The 23,201-nt window shown below is 42.4% G+C and overlaps 1 protein-coding gene across 3 annotated transcripts in view; it reads right to left on the bottom strand.

Annotated features, from left to right (window-relative positions):
• The window catches only part of CPLX2 (complexin 2), a 189,818-nt gene extending 169,475 nt beyond the window's left edge, over positions 1-20,343 (bottom strand). Inside the window, exons 1-3 of one of the 3 annotated variants that reach the window (XM_061617517.1) lie at positions 19,826-20,343; positions 16,163-16,215; positions 2,049-2,138 (exon numbers count right to left, since the gene is read on the bottom strand). The gene's annotated coding sequence lies outside the window, so the exon portion shown is untranslated. The remainder of the gene's footprint in view (positions 1-2,048; positions 2,139-16,162; positions 16,216-19,825) is intronic. The other 2 variants (XM_061617518.1, XM_061617519.1) reach the window with 2 other exon arrangements.
• Between the last annotated feature and the right edge of the window lie 2,858 nt (positions 20,344-23,201).

Here is a 23,201-nt window from a genome sequence, read left to right as displayed (position 1 = left end):
ACATAGGCTATGGCAGAGGAAAAGAACTGGACTGTTCTTCCCTAGAAGCTTTCTAACTGACTCTCAGGCTTCACCTTGGTTGCTATCCCGTTTTACTATAAAACTAGCCTTTTTCTCTGTCCTGATGCCCCACATACTTCCTCACACTTTGCAGCACCTTGGGAGATGAGCTCCTTTCTCTCTGGTGGGGTCAATGCTCCTATATTCTGCTACTACGTATTAGAGTTAGGAACAGTTGTCTTTCTTGTTTTCTAATTCCCAACTGTATTACTCTCAATGGTGTTTTCTAACTGCATGTTTTATTTGTGTTCTGGTTCTTTTTATGCTGCTGTTCTTAATTATTTTTTAATAAAGCCACTTCCTATTTACTGGTGTGTGTTCTTTCAAATTAAGCCCTGGTACTAAATCCAGCACCTGGCCAAACTTGGCTAATTGCTACTGATAACCTGTGTGCTTGGGGCTCCAGGCAGCAGAGAGTCTGGTCTTTAGCTCTTGCTTTCTTTGGAATCTCAGAGATTTTCATTTATTTTATGGTTTGGGAGTCCCTGGTTCAAACTGTTGGACATAAGGAGTGGTGGAAATGTTCCACCTTGCAGGGTTGGTTTCTCACCCTAATACGTTGGCAACTGCTGTTTGCCTGCAAGAGCTGGTTCTCAGGATTTGGGGACCCAGTGATCATGACACCATAAGCTGTCAAAGCTGGCCCATGGGGTGGAGCCAAAAAGGTTCCCCACCCCTGGCTTACTGTGACAGACTGAAGCATTATCTTTCATGTACCTCTTCCTTGGAATATGTAAGCTAATGATATGGTGACAGTTCTCAGCTAACAAGCAGACAAGCACTCTCTGTACTGCTGTTTAATATTAATTTGGCAGCAACAGTGTGCCAGAATAGAAACTGTGCAGAAGTGATGCAGTCCATCCCCAGAGGGCGAGTGTATGCAACTTTGGGTCAATCTACACATTACATTAAACATGCTTTTTTTTAAAAGGCCCACTTAAGCTAGCCACTAATGTCAGCAAATAAGATGACTTATTTGCTGAAAAAACTTTGGATGTTTCAATTCTTTATCATTCTTTTAATATTTTTCCAAGCAAGTGGAACTAAAAAGCCCCAAATGTTTCCACTTTCCTCATAAGGCAGTTGCTCCAGCCCCTGATCGTTATGGTTGCCCTTCTCTGAACTGTTTCCAGCTCTACATTATCCTTTTTGCGGTGAGATAACCAGAATTGTACACAGTATTACAAAGTGCAGTTACACCATAGATACAAACAACAGCCTTATGATATTGGCAGCATCATAGATTTTTATATTGCCATTATTGTATTGGTAGTTATATTTTCAATCTTACTAACTACTAATGATCCCCAACATGAAATTCACCTTTTTCACAGCTGCCGCACACTGGTTCTTCACTGAGCTTCCACTATGACCCTTAAGGTCTCATTCCTGGTCAGTCACTGCCAGCATTCAGTAGAATAGTATCATGGCACCAACTTGAAAACATGTAAGTTACAAAGTGGGGAAAAAACAGAGGACCACTAAAATATAACAAGAATAATTCCAAATACAGTATTTCAAATGCAGATATAAAACTTGCAGCTTTTGGGATTCCCTTTCCCAGAAGAGCTAAACCAAACAGAAGGGTAGTGCCAAAGCTTAAGACAAAAGGTGTGTTACATGCTGTCCCAACTTGGCAGGAGTGGTGACATGCAATCTTCACACCTGGTATTTGTTTGCAGGCAATATCTGCTGCTTAAGCATCTGGACAGTATACCCCCTCTACAGGACAATGAAAGCGCTGGTGAAAATGCTCTCTCTTCCATACCAAAAGCCATAATAGCAGAGGATTGACATGATCTGCCTTAGGTGTTCATTCTGTGTTGTTTTTAAACCTATCTTTAGTTGGTTTTGCACTATTTAAGAAACCATTTTGGCTGTGTTTATGGTATATTTGTAAATCACCTTGAGACACATGTAAAAGGCGATTCATAACTTAAATCATCATCATCACCATCAACATGGGAGCAGAAGAGAAATGTACCCACCTTTTTCTCTCTCTCCAGACAGGTGCTCCTTCAGGTAACTAACGCAAGTGTTCCTCAGCCAGACACTGCATGTCAAAGGCAGCACACACCCTAGAAAGGCATATAGATGAAGAGGACAAGATAAGGAGAGCTCCGACTTGCACTCCTCTTCTTTTGGGGGTCACTCCTGGCCTTCCTCAGTGCATCTAAGGTGGCAGAACCATCCTCTATACTACAGCAGCAGTCACAACAGGCTGTAGCTTAAATCTAGGAGCCATAACTTCCACTGTGAGGAAAGAGGCACCAGGCACAGCAGAAGATCAGGAACCACACTGTATGCACTCCTGATTAGCAATGACTCCCTTAGGACAGCAGGTCATTATTCTCCAAATGCTCTTCCCTCTCCAGCATTTTTGGCTCAGCATCTCTTAAGGGCTAAATGGCACATTATGCGAGAGATCCACAATTCAATCTCTGGACACACGTTTTTATTTTAACCCAGCAGCTGTGGCAAATTCCACATTTGATTGGACCAGCAGTGCTGGCTGGGTGGGGATATTTAGCCCTTTCCCCTCATGCCATTTTCCTAGTCTAATATGCTCCCTGCATCTGCTTGTTTGCCTTGCAAGGGAAAACACAGATACACCTTCCCTCCTCCATCACTACTACTCTGACCCAATTTGGACTCCTCCTATCCTGGCTAATTTGAAATGAAGAACAAAACCATCTAGGTGATCTAAACATGTGTACTTTGCTCTCCAGACAATCATCTCTTTTTTCCTCCTCGTTTTTACAGTCCAGGGTTTGTTTGTGCCTTTTGTTTCTGGTTCCAAGCTTTCCCCCTAAGGGTTAATCGGCATCTCATTATAAGCAAGCTACATTCCAATTTCCTCCTGTCAGATGGATCATCCCTAGACTCCTGTCCCAGCCACTCTAACAGATTACTCACACAGATGGGTATGCTTATGGGTCATGGAAAGGTAAATCAAGTTCATTCCTGATTAGTTTTAATAGTTATTTCTATTTTTGTTTGAGATCTCCATTTTTGGTTAAAAAAAACCCACACATTTTCTGTCTCATTGAACAACAATTTTCAGAATTCTTGGAATGTCCAAATGCGTTCAGTATTGATTTTGCCTTCAACATGAAAGTTGAGCTGCCCCAACACTTCATGGGAGCAGTGGCGACATCATACTGGCTCCATTCCTACCCCACAAACTCTTGTCTGGCAAGATTCCATCTCTCCCGAGTCAACATGAGAGCCCTGTTCTCAAAAGTGAAAGATGTTGCACACTGGACACTGCCCTCGAGATGCTGCAGGCAAGGATCTCCTCCACCCCCAAACTAATGATCAGTGTTGTTGCTTTGATAGCACTGAACACACACGTAGGAGAGGGAAAAGGGCCAGAGGAAAATGACTAGAACTGGTCCCATTACTCTGAAAGAAACCAGCATTTATAAAACTGGTAGAACCCTGAGTGTGAGACCCTTATGGCTCTTGTTCATAACAGCCTATTCCTTTGCATGAATGTATTAACTTTCTCTAATTTATTCTAGCTACAAAACTTGGGAGCGTAAAGGGAATTTGATTTAAAAAATCTGAGCTAAACATAATACAAATGTTCTGAATATTATAGAAAGCTTGTCTAGGCACCTGTTTTATGAGCCCTTAGTGGGAAACATTGCCCATGTTTTTTTCTACAGTTGGTGGAGTGGTAGAGTTCAAGCTTTGTAAACAGAAGCTCTAAGGATAAATCCCTGATATTTCCAATTTATTTATTTTATTATTATTTATCTATTACATGTATATCCCACCCTTTCTCCCAGTAGGACCCCAGGGCAGCAAACAAAAGCACTAAAAATACTTTAACATCAGAAAAACAGACTTTAAAATACATTAAAACAAACCAACCATTAAAAATGTATTAAAACAAAACATCTTTAAAAACATTTTAAAAGCTTTAAAAACATCTATTTTTTAAAAAAGAAGTATTAAAAGCATATTAAAAAGCAATTCCAACACAGACGCAGACTGGGATAAGAGCTCTACTTAAAAAGTTTGTTGAAAGAGGAAGGACTTCAGCAGGCGCCGAAGAGATAACAGAGATGGCGCCTGTCTATTATTTAAGGGAAGGGAATTCCAAAGCGTAAGTGCCACTACATTAAAAGTCTGTTTCCTATGTTGTGCGGAATGGACTTCCTTATAAGATGGTATCTACAGGAGGCCCTCACCTGCAGAGCGCAGTGATCGACTGGGTATATAAGGGCTAAGACGGTCTTTCAGGTATCCTGATCCCAAGCTGTACAGGGCTTTGAACACCAAAACTAAAACCCTGAACTTAGCCCAGTAGCTAATAGGTAGCCAGTGCAATTCTTTCAGCAGCAGGGTGACATGTTGGCAATACCATGCCCCAGTGAGCAATCTCGCCACCGCATTTTGCACCAGCTGCAGCTTCCGGATCAACCTCAAGGGTAGACCCACATACAGCACATTACAGTAAGCCAGCCTTGGAGGTTACCAGTGCATGGACAACAGAGGTCAGGCTATCTTGGTCCAGAAACGGTTGCAGCTGTCTTACCAGCCAAAGCTGGTAAAAGGCACTCCTAGCCACTGAGGTCACCTAGGCCTCTAGCAACAAAGATGGATCCAGAGCACCCCCAGACTACGGACCTGCTCTTTCAGAGGGAGTACGACTCTATCCAAAGCAAGCAACTGACCTATTATCTGATGTTGGGAACCACCAACCCACAGCATCTCCATTTTGCTAGGATTCGGAGTCAGTTTATTGGCCCTCATCCAGCCCACCACCAAGTCCAGGCACCGGTCCAGGGCTTGCATGACCTCTCCTGATTCAGATATTACAGAGAAATAGAGCTGGGCATTGTCAGCATACTGCTGACACCTCGCCCAAATCTCCTGATAACTGCTCCCAAGGGCTTCATATAGATGTTAAACAGCATGGAGTACAAGATGGTACCCTGTGGCACCCCACAACACAACTGCCAGGGGGCTAAAGACAATCACCCAATGCTATTGTCTGAAAACAACTCTGGAGATAGGATCAGAACCACTGTAAAACAGTGCCTCCCATACCCATCTCACCAAGGTGGCCCAGAAGTATACCATGGTCAATGGTATAGAAAGCCGCCAAGAGATCAAGTAAGAATAAAAGTGTCGCACTCCCCCTGTCTTTCTCCCGATAAAGGTCATCCATCAGGGCGACCAATTAAAATGATGACAGAAATATCCCTGCCTGAAATTCTGGAGAGCTTTGCCAGTCAGAGTAGACAACACTGGAAGTGATGGCTGACTGGTTTGAGCTGCTATAAGGAAATTCCCTATGTGATGAGACCTAGTCATACTTTCTTTTTAAATTAAAGGTATAATTCTTAGGATGTCAAGTGTATAGTGTATACACTGGGCTGGATCCAGAGTTGCCATTCTATTTCCATTGGTGGACACAGGACTAAGATTTTATTATATTTATATTTTATAATATTCCTTATCCACTCTTCATTGCCAAAGCAATCACACAGTTGGTTACGTTAAAATAAAATGCTTAATCCACGTTAAAACAGAAGAGGAAGAAAAATTATTCACAACAAAGAAATTAAACAATGACACAGCAATTCTCGTATAAATGCCTAGGCAAACAAGGATGTCTTCAGCTGTTGCTGAACTCTTATCTAGACAACCCCAAGTATAAACCATAGTAGCAGCTTAGGGAAGCTGATGTTGTATTCGTGTTTAGCAAAGCAGTGTATCTTGAAGCAAACACATCCAACCAATTAAAAAAACACATGGGGGGAAATCCAGATGTTTCATAATTATTTTTTTCTGAGCAAAAATGGTAAAAATTAACCTCCAGCAGAAAAATTAAACTGCACCCTATATTCTGAAGCTTTTCCAGGGAGTACTATCACTAAGATACTGAAGTTCCTTAAGGATGCGCACAGCTATCTCTCAAAAAAGGGTTTCCATGATTTTCCCGCTCCCATGTACAGCCTGGCTTTCACCTGCCTTTGCTATGAAACAACAGCTGAAGATACCATAAGAAGAGCCTTGATGGTTCAGACCAAAGGGCTATCTAGTCCAACATGCTGTCCCACAGTGGCCAACTAAGATGCCTAGGAAGCACATTTATACCAACAGTTTCAACACTGATCCAGTGGTTGGTTTCAGGTGTACTAGCCACCTATTTTGGAGTTTTTAAAAAATAAATAAATAAATATTTAACTCATAGAAAAATGCTGAAAAAACTATTCTGGGGAGCTGGTTTGTGACATTGTAAGGGTGAGAGACTTAGCACTGTGTCCAGAGATTTAGCACTGTGCTTGACCCTGGAGAGACAATTGTACGTATGTGCTTCCATAGTGGCCTCTCACTCACATTATGTACAGCAGTACACACCAAAAACAGCTACTAGAATGCAGACGCCTAATTATCCTCTGAAAAACTGGAAACATCTGAAAGTCAGAAAAGGCATCTAACTCAAAACTCTACCCCTGTGCTAACAGCAGCACCTCTCTGTGTTTAGAGGAAGACAATGGTATACCACCTCTGAATACCTCTTACCATGAAAACCCTATGAATATATCCAAAAAAGATTCATAGGGTTGCCATGCCGTAATCGACTTGAAGGCATATGACAACAACAACAACAATTTTGTGAGTCATGTTATCCTGGGGCTTTTTTTTTTAAGTGCTTTAAAAAGACTACAGTTAACGACTTCCGGGAAGGGTGACTTAGCCTGTGCCTGCTTTTGAGACGGGCTCCTGCCTCAAAAGAAGCTTATTCAGATATATCAGTCAGTTTTTTCTTTTTTTTTTGACTGATTAAACTTCTCCCGGGTAGGGAGAAACGAAGAGATTAACCTCAAAGCCTATTTTTGTTGGGACGACCAGATCTCATTAATTTATGGGACGAGGTCCAGCCGACGAAGGTGGGATGGATTTTTAACAGCAAGCTCTATCTGATAAAGCGAACGTTCACCTTATCTTCTAAGAGAGAACGCACTAACAGGCAAGCACCCTTCTTTCTATATTTTTCTTTTACTTGACTTAAATTGTTGCTGTTTAAAAGAGATTTGCCAGATTGATCAGTTTTTGACATCTCACTGGGGAGCCATAACTTCTCTCTGCTACGCACTAATTAATAGCTTATCTCTGTTTTTGTTGCAAAAAGCTGTCCTGGATTTGCATTCTAAAGATATACACAGAAGAGGGATTTCTATTCCAGATTTTTATTTTGAAAAATATTATACTGTTTTGAGACTACTCTCTTTTTGGTCTATTTTATTTTGACGAATCTGTTTCTTGACGATTGCCATTAATTGTTTCGATCCTGGGAACTGCATTTTGTTTACTTAACTATTGGAGAGATAAGGCTGTCTGCTCTGTTTATACTGTGATGTCACCAAGTTTGGAGTATTAACCCAATTGTTGCTGAAATAAGAAGTGGTTTTCCTATATTTTTCTTTTAAAATGGCAATTAAGAAAGTGGCTGAAAATCTGGAAATAACTATGTTTCAGAAAATAATGGATGAGATTGAGATAATGAAAATTGAATTGAGTAAAATGAAGCAGGAGATTAAAGATATAAGGGTCCCTGTGAGAGAGGTGACCCTGGAAGGGGTCCCTGTGAGAGAGGAGACCCCGGAGATTGGAACAGGGGTCCCTGTGAGAGAGGCGACCCTGGAGACTGGAATAGGGGTCCCTGTGAGAGAGGAGATCCCGGAGATTGGAACCAACGTGGAACAGGAACAAGATTTGGAGTCTATGGACTTTAGAAATAAAATCTATTGTTTGGAACTCAATGTTATCTCTGAAGAAATGAATGAAGATTCTAGAGATAAAGTTATCAATGGCATGGATAATCTTCTGGACTGGAATGATGTGATGGAGCCCAATATAGAGAAAATCTATGGAATTATCTGCAGCCATGTGACAATGGAAAAACTTTTAAGAGATGACCCAGTGTATTTTGAAAAAAAGAACAGAGATATGATTTTACAGCAGTATTTCAGCAACCTATTCAGAATGGATGGCAAGAAAATATTTGGGATAGAGGTAATCCCCATCAGACTCTTACTATATGACTATGGCTTTGACAGCAAGATTATTATGGAATACTGATAATGGAAGATTGGATATTGAAATTACTGGACTTAACAAGATTACTGAAGATGGAAGATGGAAAATGGAACTAATAGAGATAATAGAACAATGGCTACTGAAATTATTGAACCTAACAGATTCTGATGTGATGGATTAATTGAAATGTTTATTTTGACTATGGTTATGACAATAAGATTATCATAATTAGTAATGAGATGGATTAATCGATATGCTTATCTGGAAAAAAAAAATTGATAGATATATTTCTTAAAGAATTGAAACCTCTCTTTGACTTTTTGTGGAAAGAATAAAGTAATGTTTATGAGATTTGATGATTAAGTAAGATAACTACTGGAGGAAAGTGATTTTATAATATGACTTAAGAGACAGGATTGTTATATATTATAGACTTATAACTGATTTGATCTTTGACAAATGGGAAGTCAATATTTTACTCTTTATTTTTTATTTTTGTTTTTTTTTTTCTTTTTGTTTAACTATTTTTGATTTTGTTTTTTGTCTTTGAATGTTTTATGATTTTGTCTTGTATGTTTTATGAAAATCTGAATAAAAATTATTGAAAAAAAAAAAAAAAAAAAGACTACAGTTAACTTCAATTTGGGGGGGGGGAAGCCACTTCATTGTTCCAGTAAAACATTTATTTACGTGCCATATTTATAGACTGCCCTTCATCCACAGGTCCCAGGGCACAAATACAAAAAATTAAAATCAGTTTAAAAGCATGATATTAAAACAAGCCAACATAAATTCCATACAAAAAAAGCAGCAACGTTGCCAGCAGTATTCAGGAGCCCACCACAGCTTCAGTCTTACAGCAAAGGGAAGTCTGTCAGATGATTTTTTTTCGTTGTGTAAAGACAGAGGGAGGATTTGACCTTGCCCCTTTGCATCATGAAGTGGTTTTGTCATGCCTCTAAAGGGGGAGAAAGAAGTAGATATTTCATTTGCATATGCAAATGCATTCTAACATGTATAAAAATCAAAGCATAATAAAGTGTGAAGCAGAAGTTCCATACCGCATGTTTACAAACATGTATTTCTGCTTCCTGCTTTATGGTGCTTACCACTCCCAACGCTGATGTATTATGTCAGTAGTTCAAATCTTTGCCAGTAGTTCAAATCAGTCCTCAGTTCAAACCAACTTTTACCAAACAGCATGATGTACTTAGCTGTGTGCTACTGATCTACTCACAGGATCTTGTTCTGTATTCAGTATCACCTATGGGCCAAACCAGATGTGGTGCTACGCACACGACTAGCCCTTGCATTGCTTTGTTTTTGTTTGCTAAATAGCAACCACTGGGGGGGTGGGGAAGGAGGAGAGATTTAATTTTTTGCCCCCCCCTGGTCCTAATCCAGATTGCTCTTCCCACCTCCACAGGAAGCTTCCCCAGATGTGTGTGGTGCTCACCATGTGAACTGCGTGCCCATCTTTATCCACCTTCAGTGAGCTCCAGATTTTTGCTGAACCTGCTCTGATTGGATGCTTGTATCAGCTTGCATTCTGTCTGGTTCCCCTTGGAGCTGTCCAAGGTCCTGTTCCTTGTCCGAATTCCTGCACTGCTCTTCCAACCCTGCTGATGAACTCTGCCTAGAAGAGATACTCTGCCAAATTGCCTGTCTCTGGGATTAAGATGAGAGTTAAGATGGTAAGTGGGGAAGAAAGGGTGGGTTAGTAGGTTAAAAGACGCAGTATCAAATACCCAATCAGCCATGAAACTCATTGGGTGATGTTGGGCTACCTTTCTGAGTGTCTGATGAGAATTGTTTCATATGAATCGTTAGTGGGGTCCCACTATATGGTTCAGTGTAGTGCTCATAAATACTCTAAATCGACCACTGAGTTACAAAAATGCTGATCTCTGATGCATGCACAGTTGGAAAACACCAACACCATAACATGGTGCAAGTCCTACGGATATCAGTATCAGTTGTGTACATCATGACAGTCTGGTGCTGCCTAAGAAACTAACACATTTATTACGGTGTAAGCTTTCATGGACCACTGTCCCCTTCATCCTATTACAAATATCGTCAACAACAAAAATAATCCACAATATATCAATATTATACAGCCATGAGAGTGGCTGTATACTATAGCCAGCGTGGATTTTTCACATTCCGCAATGTTAAATTGAAAATACCCCCCATGCCATTCTGATGCTTCCCATAAACTCATTTCAAAACAAAACCTTACAAAACTTATAGTCCTGAACTCAGAAACGCTTGCTTAACAACCCTGTAAACTTTCATGGTGATACACAAAACAGTCAGAGAGAATGGAGAGTTCAAATTCTAAAAAGAGAGGGAAAAACCCAGATCCCTTTTGGACTTTTTTTCTGTCAGAGTTCTCATAATCTGTTCAAATTCATTAAAAATCAGCCATGTTCACAGAGTACCTATAATCCTATTACTGACCTTGCCCCATACTCTGACCTTCATCTTTTGCAGTTTAAAAGATTTTTAAAAATGCCTGGCTGATTTTTAATTAATTTAATTAATTTTGGCTTGAACTCAATGATAGTGCCAGGCATGCTCAGTAAGAACCAACTGTCAGTGTTCTAATAACCAGACTCGCAGCTGCTGGGCTTGCCTAATCAGGGGGCCACACCCACGCCAGACTTTGATTTCACTTTAGACAGTCATGGCTTCCCCCAGAGTATCCTGGGAAGTGTAGTTTGTGAAGAGTGCTGAGAGGAGACTCCTATTCCACTGACAGAGCTCCAGTGGCCAGACTGGTTTAACAGTCAGCCACTCTGACTGAAGGTCTGTGAGGGAAACAGGGCGTCTCCTAGCAACTCTTAGCACCCTTCACTAACTACACTTCCCAGGATTCTTTGAGAGAAGCCATGACTGTCCAAAGTGACATAAAGGCCTGGTGTGGATGTGGCCAGGGACAGCTTTGGTTTAAATTTGTGTGGGAGGCTACATGTGCCTGCTGTAGAATAAAACGGTGGGGGGAACCTGAAAAGCAATTATAATGTTCACAATGTTTTCCTTTTGGAAAGGAAAGGGGCTTCCCCTCTGCTCAGTGCCCACCCACCCAATCTCCTCCCTCTCCTCCTACCCTCCCTGCCCCTCCCCCAGGTCAGTGTTGGACTATGACCTGGGAGAGCAGGGTTCGAATCCACATACAGCCATGAAGCTCACTATTCATAGAGTCGCCATAAGTCGGGATCAACTTGAAGGCAGTCCATTTCCATTTTCAAACATGACTGCACAGAAATAAATCCCACTGAACTCAAAAAGTAGTTCAAGTAGTGGGCTCCTGCTGGGAGGAAGGGCGGGATATAAATCAAACAATAAATTAATAAATAAATAAAACGTATGCAAATGATCAAACCACCCCTTCTCCCTCCTATCCCATACTTCTTGACCCTCCCTCCCCATCCCCTCCTTCCCCTTCCCCCTACTCATAGAATCATATAATAGTAGAGTTGGAAGGGGCCTACAAGGCCATTAAATCCAACCCCCTGCACAATGCAGGAATCCCCCTCCCCTTCCTCCTCCCCATGGTCAGTTTTACCTATCTTAAGCATGATTGCATGGGAGTAAACACCACTGAACTCTATAAGCATGCAAATCATCAAACCTGCCCTCCCCTCCCCCTTCCAAAAATAATTGTGGAATAATGACACTGACTATTCCGCAGAATAGTCTCCAGTGGACATCAGGAGTGTCTCAATTTGCACAAGATAAAACAGTGGGAGGTGAAATATATTCTAACAAAATGTTAGGTGTGCTCTATGTTTTTAATTGACCATGCCCACCTTTCCTTAAGTGGAGTGGTTTAAGCATAGCAGGCTGAAAACATGCATCTTGGGCAGGCCAAGTTTGTTTTTTCCAACAGCTAGAGTCATTACTGAAGTAGCAACATATTGTAATCAGTCTGATTTTACATCAAACTGCAGTTTCAGATTCAACTGTTAATGCACCCAAAATAGAAATAGAACATAACTTCCAGTTTGAAACACAAAAGGTTGTCTTCACCATCATATGATATTGACCAATCAAAAGGCTTTGAAATTAATAAAAATAAATTTGACACAGATTTCTAGGATGAATAATGATAGAAACATAATTTTCTAAGTAGATTCTCTGTAGAAACAGTAGTAACACAGGAAAGAAACAAACTAAGAAGAACACCAACAAACATACCAAAAAATAATTCTCCATCTTTGGAGATGGCAGGTACCAACCCAAATTGTGTTTGCATTTTGACAAATTTGTAGGACAGTACAATATCTCAGAGAGGAGGTCAGGTCTCCTGCTCCCCTGGTGCATTCACTATAGCTGCCCAATTTTCCCTGCTTTTTAAAGTTTGATAGAAATATCTGTGGGCTATAGGTACTTTCTTAAACCACAAGGTTTTTTGCCTATTAGTGAATATTATTTACAGGCCATTCATGGACATGAGGAGCATCTGGATATATCTGGAAAAGAGATACTGTCAGGTCAGATTTGAGACCCAGACCATTCCAGGAAACATTTAGGATATGATCTAGCCAAAATGAATCCTTGTTGTGTCATCAAGTTTAAAATCTGGGACCTAAAAGTGCTCCACTCTGGCTGGCTCAGGTCCATTAATTCAAATCACTGCATCAATACCTACCTAAGGACAGGAGCATTTTTAGGTGTTGATAAGGCCCACTTTAAATGAGCCAGCGCCTTGAGATTGCAAACATATGCAACAACAATTTGCCAGAGAAAAATCAGAACAACCGACAGCGAAAAAGAAAAGCCCCCAAAGGGACAAGATGTGAAAGTGGCCCTATCTTAGTTGGGCAGACTTTCCCATGCTATTCAACCTCATGATTCTGCAAGACTATGGAGCTGCAAGGAGCTATACCATCTTCTTTGTTGCTACATCTTTTTGGAGGATAGCTTTTTGACAGAGTTTAATCTGTGGAATTATTTGCTTTGGGGTGTTGTGGCAGTAAAGAATAAAACTGGCTTTCACAGTGTATTAGATTTTTCTTTTTTCTTTTAAGAGAGAGAGTCAATCCAGTAATGGCATCAAGCCAAATTGGTCAGGGAATACGATCTCATTATCAAGATGTTCCTCTTCTTGGCAGAAGCTGTGAGTGAATGACAGAAAATGGATCATTCAATGACTCCAGTGACTTATACATTTCTTCTCATGCGCCTCATTCTAGCCACTATCTGCAGCTATTTTGGCTACCTGTACCATTGTTTTGACCTTGAAAGACAATTATTGGAGACTATTTTAGCCAGGTGCCAAGCACTGGATTCAGCAAACCATCTACACAGAAACACAACTAGGCAGAAACTCCAAATCCACCTATACCTCATGGGTCAGGTTCCATTGTGTAACTGTGGGATTTTATCTGCTGGACAGACACAGAACCTTCTAAGAAAAAAAAATGGTCACAATCGCGCTAATCGTAGCGGATGCATGTCTGGCCCCAATGTAAAGGCACCAGTTCATATAACTGGAATATTTACATGATTCCAGCCAGGTTGTGAGCACAGGAGAAGCCCTGCACATGCATGGGAACAGCCCACAGTTGAATGTCTGAACTGGCTCAAGTGAGATGTTGGAGTTGTCTGTAAGGTTTCATCTGTGATTATTCATTCATATCTAGTAACTCATCACTCCATCTAGGCTGCAGCCCTCAAGTGAGCAACATACATATGAATGAATCAGCCCCAACCCTAATAAATGGGAAAGTTGTGGGACCAACTTGGATTCTCCTTGTCTTCACTGCTTAGGTATGATGTCATGGCTCCCTGATCACTGCTCTTCACAACACAAACTCTCCAAGTGTAAAATGTGTAGTTTAATATAAATAGCACTTGCCAGAAGGAAACTGGACCTTCTCTATAACCAAAGTAGGCTGGCACTACAATAAGGTTGAACAGGCTTTTCCTTGCAAGTTCATTCTTCATACAGAAACAAGCCATCTTCTCTGAAAGGGAGATGGAGGGAAGGTTCAGCAAACTGAAGACAGACAAACAGCTCAAGGGATTAGAGGGAGACACACACACAAAAAGCTTATTTGGAGCATCTGTTGTTTTAACGGACAGGAGGTGGGATTTTTAAAAAACATCAGAAAGAGTTGCTGCAAGTCCCACAGGCAAGAGACGACATTACAGTGCCAGTCAGGGCGATAGGTTTAGCAGCTAAATAAGCCTTCATTGCTACTTTCTCCACTTTTTCCTGCAGAAGGCCAGAGAGACTGTGTAGTTAGCAGCAACAGAAAGATGCGACCTGTCTCCCAAGCCTCTTTGCCAGGAACGACACTCGGTTGTCCACAAGGGATTAAACATTGCAAGCTCCTTGAGCCTCCCAGAAACTGCTGTACATTGGAAAAACTGGACACACATAAAAAAGCCCAGACACAACTCCATGTTTTAAATCCCCCCAGCTGAAAATCAATTAAAGATTTTGATTAATCACCTACATTCTTAAGTAGTTAAATATAAAATAAATTAGCTTATTACCCAAACTTCAGTATAGATGCCTCTTTGAGATAAGTAACAGTGCAATCCTATACATGCCCACTCAGAAGAAAGCATATCTGACTGAGTTCAGTTCAGCTTACTCCAAGAGGTAAGAGGACCTTGGATTAGAGCCTAAAAGAAGAGTATAATACTAACAGAATTTAATGGATAAAACTTCTGTTCACTGTTAGGATAGGCCATCTTGATATTTCCCCTCTCACTGTCTTACTTCAGTAACATACCAAAATCAAAATTGCCTCAAATGATAAACAATAGTTTCAACTTGCTTCTCAGCCTTGAAGCAAGTTTAAGCACTTTTGCTCATCAACTAAAACTGGCACTCACTGATTACTCAAGTAAAATTTTAGTTGACTGCTCCACAGATTAAAGCTAGAAGATTTCAGCCAAAGACAACAGAGGAATTTTAGTTATAAAAAGTAACCTGAAGGACTGAATGAGCTTGTGTAGCAAATTAGAGCTAAATGTTTTGCAAGAATTCTCAGCGTCTAAAAGCTCTAAAAAGTATACAGGAGGAAAAATCAATTAGGAAGGAATGTATCATAACTGTATTACTATTTTACATTCTTTTTGTATGTTGGAAATTTTCCCTTCCAAATGCAAATTCCCTTTATTCCATAGAAAAGCTGAATATAAACTATGCTGGAATCTGTTATTTTGTTGAATTTTCTGAGGGATTCAGTCAAAATCTAAGGCAAATTATCCTTGAAAATGTGTTAGTTACAACCAAAATAATTCTGGGTAGAAACAAATAAAAACACCAAACCCTATTAAGTCTGTCCAATCTCCCTTAATTTTGGAGTCATTTTTGTACTGCTGAAGAGAGAGTACATTTTTAATCAGCATAAGGGAAGGAATTGGTATGGGTAACGGTCATTGAATTTTGGAATATTTAGTACAAAAACTATCATAAATTACATTTTTGCAATTCAGTATTTTTACTGTGATAATACAGCTGAGGGAAATGCATAAATAAGGGCATGATCCAGCTCAGAGATGGACAGACTTCAAGTCTGTAGGAACTACTTTGTTTCTTAGTGGAGCCCCAAGACCCACCAATCAGAGTTTGTGCAAAAGATGTGCAGATAGAATTAAAGAATTCTGAGCCCAGGAATTTGTTTTGAGTACCAGAACTGAATTGAATTTAGTCCTTCCACACAAAACCCCACTGTAAGTTACCCTCCCCCACCCCAGCTTTCATAACATCAGCAATACAATTTGTGGGCAGGGTTATTTTGTTGTTGCTGTTGTTAAGAAATCAAGAGTCAGAAAGATCTGCTGGAAATTATCCAGAGCTACCAAAAGAACCAAATCTACCTTCTGCCCATCTCTGATCCAGCCAACGATAAGTAGTTAACAGTGAAAACTTATACATGTAAACTCAGAAGCAAATCCCACTGAATTCACTAAGAATTACTCTCAAGTAAGTCGAAGTTTCACTGATGGCAATGGGAGAAGGTAAGCACACACATAATTCTCTCTCATTGAGATCACTGTACATAAAAATGCTTACCTTTAGCTGGATTCTGTCCTAAGATTTTATTGCATATGGTTCAATGTTTCTTACTAAAAAATTAAAATATACATAGGCTAGTCAGTGAATAGAGAACATTGATCAGAGAATCAAGAGATCTGCATTTTTCTATCACTGATATGCTGTGTCTCTCCAAACAATGATCAGAGTCTTGCTTATATTCAGCTCTCAGGGCTGTTCAGGGCAAGATGCACTTGCCTCTCTTGCTATGCAGGTTCACTGCTCAGCTCACAGGGGATTCTATGTGCTACTGTAATGCAACCAAAACAATAAAGATCTGACAATCTGTCTTCTTTTCTCATGTAAAAAAAAATCTGTGAAATCCTGTTGGGCCTGTTTAGTTAGGTTGAGTGCAAACTGCTCCAAATAAACATTAGGAAGAGTGAAAGTGTGAACTCAATTTCTCATCTACCTCTCCAAGGTGTTAATAGCTATGTCTGGCTTTGATGATTTCAGTACTAATGCTGGTGCACACAGCAATCAAAGAAACAAACACCCAGCTGCATTCAAAGAAGTTTCAAAGTTCCATTTTTACATGCACTATGTACGCACTATGATGTCTCTGGCTTCTTCTGAACAATTAATACTGGTGCCACTAGTATCCCAGAAATGGCACAATGGTCATGAAGCAAGCTCTCCAGCACAGGGATGCTACTGGACTCTTAACTCTCATCATCCCTGATCATTGGTCATGTTGGCTGGGGATGATGGGAGCTGGGGCCCAATAACATGTGGAGGGTATAGACCCTGCTCTAACACCTGAAGAAGGGCTAGCGGACAGTGATTTCAGGAAACATTTTTCTGACGCCCCCCTTTTCTCTAAGCAGAAGCTTTATCATATCCTACAAACCTTGGGGAAATGTCATTGTTCGTTTAAGAACAAAAGCACTGGCTTTTAAAACTTTGTTCCAAGAAATGCTAGGATTCTTTGGAAGCTTATCAAGTAAGGTTATCACGCAATTAAAAAAAAAATCTTAGCTCAGATTAAATTTGCAAGTAGGTAGAACAATAGCTCTGAAGCAAGAAACATACTTTCTTTGTTTTTCAATGCAGAGATGTGTTGTAGAGTTTTAGAAGAGGCATTGCCTCCAATGTGAAAGAAAAGGAGAAAGTCTCCTTAAAGGCTGTACTTGTCATCTGCAGTTTTTAATGTATTTGTAACAACTTCTATTAAAAGAGGGATTGATTGTTAAACCACTCTAAGAATATAGTTTGCTCTTCTCACGTCATCAACTGCAGCTTTCCTTCCTTTCTTCTTCCTCCCTTTGTTGCTGCCTTCTCACCCAAATGGATGAGCAGAAGTTGGCCATAGTGTTGGAAAAAGCAAGTAGAGAAAGTCAGGTCAAGCCAAAGGCCTTTTATCCTTATGGACAATAGCAGAGAATAGAGGAATCTGAACTATTTGGAAGTATTCTAGAATTATAAGCTTCATCACCATAGGATTTCCTCCTCCCTCCAATCCTATATGCAAAATGCTGAATGTGCAACAAATGATGCGAAGCACTATTGAAAACAAGCCTCAACAACTACTATGATAAGTGGGTAATCACACTCTGGAAATGGAAAAAGTGATCCTTTGCCACAAGGTCATATCTGAAACCCAACACACAGCTGTGCCACATCCGACCTGGCTAAAGGTGCATTCTGTTCACAAACCAGGGTGATTCAAACACGGGGGGAAAGAAGATCCCCCCCTTCGGTGCATGTTTTTTACATAGATTTTTGCAATCCTAAATAAATTGGTTTAATTTATTATGGATTAACAAATAGAGAATGATCACAATCCCTCTATACTAGGTTGAACTAACCACTCCATCCTTCCAAACCTCTTTGGGGGAAAAGGAGAAAATTGCTGCTGTTCTTCAGTTTCCCCTCACCAGATTACTTCCCATTTTATTGTCATTAACCAAAAAAAGAACAGTATTTTAATCTTTGCTTTACACATGTACCATTGTTTTGACACTGGTATGGTGAAAAAGTGAAATTGGCCCAATCCCATCTCTTGCCTATGGGTCATCCTTTATTTACCTTGTATACTGTTTATATTTCAAAAAATCTCTAAGCAGTTTACATATCTTAATATATATATATTATATAAAAATACAAGTTCAGTACATTATTGCTAAAAATAATGTTTCCACATCTTAACATAATAAATCTTTCAAAACAATGTGCAAAAGTAAAACAAAAAACAAAAGTGAATCATATGCAAAACAAAAAATACATCAAGATACAGTATTAAAATACAACATAATTATAACATTTTAAAAAAAACATGTTACACACACGCAAAAGAAAGTTTCTGCCTCACAAATGAGATTTGAGACACCCAGAGCTGTTTGTAGCTGTGGCTTTGCTCAGGTCCTGTGTGCATCCAATATACACCAGTCCAACACAAATTGTACACTAGACAGGGATGGATTGCATGACACAACTAAATTTGGAGCACTAACCACAGCAGTACTGTGCATAGCACCAGTCCTGTTCAGATACAAGCCATCTGTTGCAGCACATGCATAGCCCCGATGCACATATTTGATAACCAAAACAGAATTCCTGTGCAATTTTAATGTTTCCAGGGGGCTTGGGCCCCCAGATCCCCTCCAACATTCAACCCCAGAGGCCTCTATATGTATTCAAACCCCTATTTCCCTTTTACAGACTTTCCTAATTTGATTCTGGGGTGTGAGGGTGCAGAAAGCATCCCTTAAGATTTTCCTGAAAGGCCCCAAACGTTGACTTTGGATTTGCCACAAGAGGCCCACCATAGAGCCGGCTGGAACTGGGGGAAACAGTGCGCGTGTCTGTGTGAGGAAGGAATCCCGCATCATCCCCCCCCACACCCACTAAGCTGCTGCTAGCCCGCCCTGGGGTTCTTCCTTTATTACCCTGATTATATAAGAAGAGATTGGGTAGCTGCTTCCCCCTCTCCCCGCCGCGCGCTTCTTTTTCTTCTTTTTTAGCTCTCCTTCTCGGCTCCCTACCACATCCCAGTCACGGGAATAATTAACGGATGCAAGAGAAGAGACAAAAGCACTCCCGCTATTAATAGGAGCTGGGAGGGGAAGAGAGAGGAAATGGGAGGCTTGTAGAAGCCTCCATGACTCGAGGTTGGCGTGCCTGGTTCAACCTAAACGGGGAAAGCAGCCCGGAGCTCTTTCCCCATTGCACACATCACAGGCAAGAACAGAAGGGGATGGCTGGCTCGTGGCAAGGAAGAAGCGAAAGAGTGAGTGAGAGAGAAAGAGATCGGGCTACCCCGACGAGGCTACTAGGCCCTTTCCTGCGATTGCCGGAGAGCACAGCTAGGAAAAGCAGCCTGGGGGACGCGGGCGGGCGCCTGGTTGGCTGGGACAGTCACCCTTTGCACCCGCATCCCAACCTTTTCTCCCCGCTTGCCCACCATTTCTGATCCCCAGCCAGAGTCGGCGATCGGGAAACTGCAGCGGCGGCTGAAAGGAAGGAAGCGGCAGCGGCGGGGGACACGCCCAGCCCCGAGGGGGTTAAAGAGGCACGCTTTTCTCTCGCTCGCCCGCTCTTTCCTGGGCAGAGCTGTTGGGCCTGAGCGGGCCAGAGGGAGAGCGGAGGAGGAGAAGGGACGAGCAAGAAGACGACAACAACAACACAAAGAGCCGTACCAACCTGGGAGCTTAGTAGCGTGGAAGGGCTTCTGCTGTGCCGGCCACACGGGTCGCTCCGCCACGGGAGGAGGAAAAGGGCGGGGAGCGGGATCGCAGCAGTGCCTCCTTGGCTCCCTTTCCCGACACGGCGCTGCCACTCCAAGCTTTGCAAAGGGAGGGAAGATGGGGGGGGGATTGCCGGGGATTCTAAAAATAGTCGCCTGGCGCCCGGCAGGGAGGCTAGCGCATTATCTATACGTTGGTAGTAGCGGCGGCGGGCTCCAGACCATTGTTTTCTTCCAGCCGCTGAGGAAGAGCAAGGCGGCGAATTGCGAAAGCGCGCTGCTCGCTCGCTCGCTCACGCAGACCGGTGCGCCGGACGAGCCATCCCTTGGTGAATAAGCAGATGTATCGGGAAGATACAGGGGGAGGACGCGGGGTAGAGTGTGGAGGGACAGGGCGTCGGAGACGAGAGCCACACTTTCGTCTCGCACCAGCCTTTTCGTTGCTGCCGGCTGCCTGGGAAATCCCGAGGCTGAGCGACGGGATTGGGAAGGGGGTGGAGTGGAATAGGCAACTTTAATAGGGTGGGAAGGGAAGAGCGGAGCCGCTGATTCGAGTGGGAAGGGAGATCAACGGGGCATTTTCCCTCCTGGGGAAGGATCAACGCTGAAAGGCCCCGCCAAGCCAAGCTGTATATGCAAGAGCTCAGATCACTTTAAAGGGAGATCTCCCCCACCCCCCAAAAAAGCAAAGGTGCTCGTGAGCCCAGCTTGGCACTCTTGACCGTCCGAAAATGCTGACGTTTTTCCAGAGGGAGAGGGTGAAGGCTCTTTGAGCCAAGCGCCTTTTGCCTCTGGAGCCTGGAGGGATGGCTCATCAAAGGCACTCTCCGTCTCACCGTGGGTCATTCGTTTGCACTCTCGAGACAGGACGTTTGTCATCGACATCTTTAGGTTCCAGTCGCTTAGGAGAAAGTTGGGTTCACTAAGAAGCGAAATGAAGGAATAAATAATGAATAGGTTTTTCCGCTGAGTTTTGATGCAGGCATTAGTAAAAAGGCAAGTCTGGAGTCAAGCCCTAAGGCGCTAAGAGCTGGCTTTGAGCAGAAAGGAAGACAAATCGCTTTGGCAGCCTGCTTTGGTTTTCGTTGGATAGTTGTAATAGATTTTCTGTTTCCTTCTTAAGAATAGCTGATTCATAGAAAAGTGGGGAAAAGTGTTAAGATGAGGTGATTTATTTAGGTTGGGGTGGGGAACTTTTTGCGCTCCAGATGTTAGACTGAAACTCCCATCAGCCCTCACTAGTGGCTGGCGTTGATGGCAGATGTAGTTTAGCAACATTAAGAGCGACAAAGATTCCCCACCCCCGATTTGGGGTGTCAACATGACAAAGGTTGAACGCATGTAAAGGTGTATTCAAGACTTAATTACTGAAATACATTCAGAGTAGACCTCTGATAGATCTCACACATAACCGAGGTGAATCCCCGTGTCTGTTAAAGGATGGGGTTCCATTACTACCCTTTTAATTCATGGGTGATTGCAATCCAAGATGGACATAAGTGTGAAAACTGAGAATGGTGGTAATAGGGTGTAATATGGCCCTACCATTAGGCAGAATGAGGCAGGGGCTCCTTAGGCAGCTGAGTTTTGGTGTCATGGGAAGGCAGCAAATTGTTGGCTAGTATTACTGTATTTTTATTGCAAGGAAGAAGGAAAGGTGCTTGGGAGATTTTCTGCTTCAGGTGCCAAAATAACTGGTCCGCAGGTGCTATGAACCTTTCCTGGGGGCTGGAGGGTGGGATAGTGGAGGCACCCTTTCCTGCTTGCCTCTGACACAAAGTATCGTATGTTGGCCTTGCTTTGAAGCATAGGGCTGTCAGGAGCCAAACTGACAATCAGCAGCTCCAGCACCCCCACCCCATGGCAGGATCATTCACACATTTTCCCATTATAACATACATAACCCCAAGTGTGGCATGCCAAGAGCAGAGGGCATGTGCAAGCAACCTAGGGCACTTTTCACAGGAAGCCTGCTGGTTTCCTTCTCATTCCACTTTAATCGGAATCCAGGATAGCACAGCTCCTTCCACACCTTTCTGAATTTTATGTATTTACATTTATTTTTTATTATTAAACTTATATACCGCCCGACTAGCAAGCAGCTCTCTGGGCGGTGAACATAAAAACATATACAATAAAATTACAGGATCTGATATAACAAAAACATTAAAACCATCTAAAATGAAATTACAACATTTACTTAATTAACTTAAATTAAAATGCCTCAGAGAAGAGAAAGGTCTTAACTTGGTGCCGAAAGGATAATAGTGTTGGCGCCAAGCGTACCTCCTCGGGGAGACTGTTCCACAATTCGGGGGCCACCACTGAGAAGGCCCTTGATCTTGTTACTACCCTCCGGGCCTCCCTGTGGGTCGGGACCCGGAGGAGGTCCTTCGTAGTAGACCGTAGTGTACGAGCCGGTTCGTATCGGGAGAGGCGTTCCAGCAGATATCATGGTCCTGTGCTGTATAAGGCTTTATAGGTTAGTACCAACACTTTGAATCTAGCCCGGAAGCATATTGGAAGCCAGTGCAGGCGGGCCAGAACAGGTGTTATATGCTCAGACCGCTTGGTTCTTGTTAGCAGTCTGGCCGCCGCATTTTGCACTAGCTGTAGCTTCCGAACCGTCTTCAGAGGTAGCCCTACGTAGAGTGCGTTACAGTAATCCAAACGTGAGGTTACCAGAGCATGTACCACTGATGTAAGGTCCTCCTTACTCAGATAGGGACGTAGCTGGGCTACCAACCGAAGTTGGTAGAACGCATTCCGTGCCACCGAGGCTACATGAGCCTCAAGTGACAGGGAAGAGTCTAAAACGACTCCCAGACTACGAACCTGCTCCTTCAGGGGGAGTGTAACCCCGTCCAGGACAGGTTATGTATCCACCGTCTGACCAGAGAAACCATGCACCAGCAGCATCTCAGTCTTATCAGGATTGAGTCTCAGCTTGTTAGTTCTCATCCAGTCCATTGTCGCGTCCAGGCAACGGTTCAGCACATCGACCGCCTCACCTGAAGAAGATGAAAAGGAGAAGTAGAGCTGCGTGTCATCAGCGTACTGATGACAACACACTCCAAAACTCCGCATGACCGCACCCAACAGCTTCATATAGATGTTAAAAAGCATGGGAGACAAAACCGAACCCTGCGGGACCCCATATTGGAGAGCCCACGGTGTCGAACAATGTTCCCCAAGTATTATCTTCTGGAGACGGCCCGCCAAGTAGGAGCGGAACCACTGCCAAGCAGTGCCTCCAACACCCAACTCCGCAAGCCTCTCCAGAAGGATACCATGGTCGATGGTATCAAAAGCCGCTGAGAGATCAAGGAGGAT

This window comes from Rhineura floridana, chromosome 3, assembly GCF_030035675.1.
Source record: "Rhineura floridana isolate rRhiFlo1 chromosome 3, rRhiFlo1.hap2, whole genome shotgun sequence".
In the NCBI taxonomy this organism is placed as follows: Eukaryota; Metazoa; Chordata; class Lepidosauria; order Squamata; family Rhineuridae; genus Rhineura; species Rhineura floridana.
This window is presented reverse-complemented; position numbering and strand designations above follow the sequence as displayed.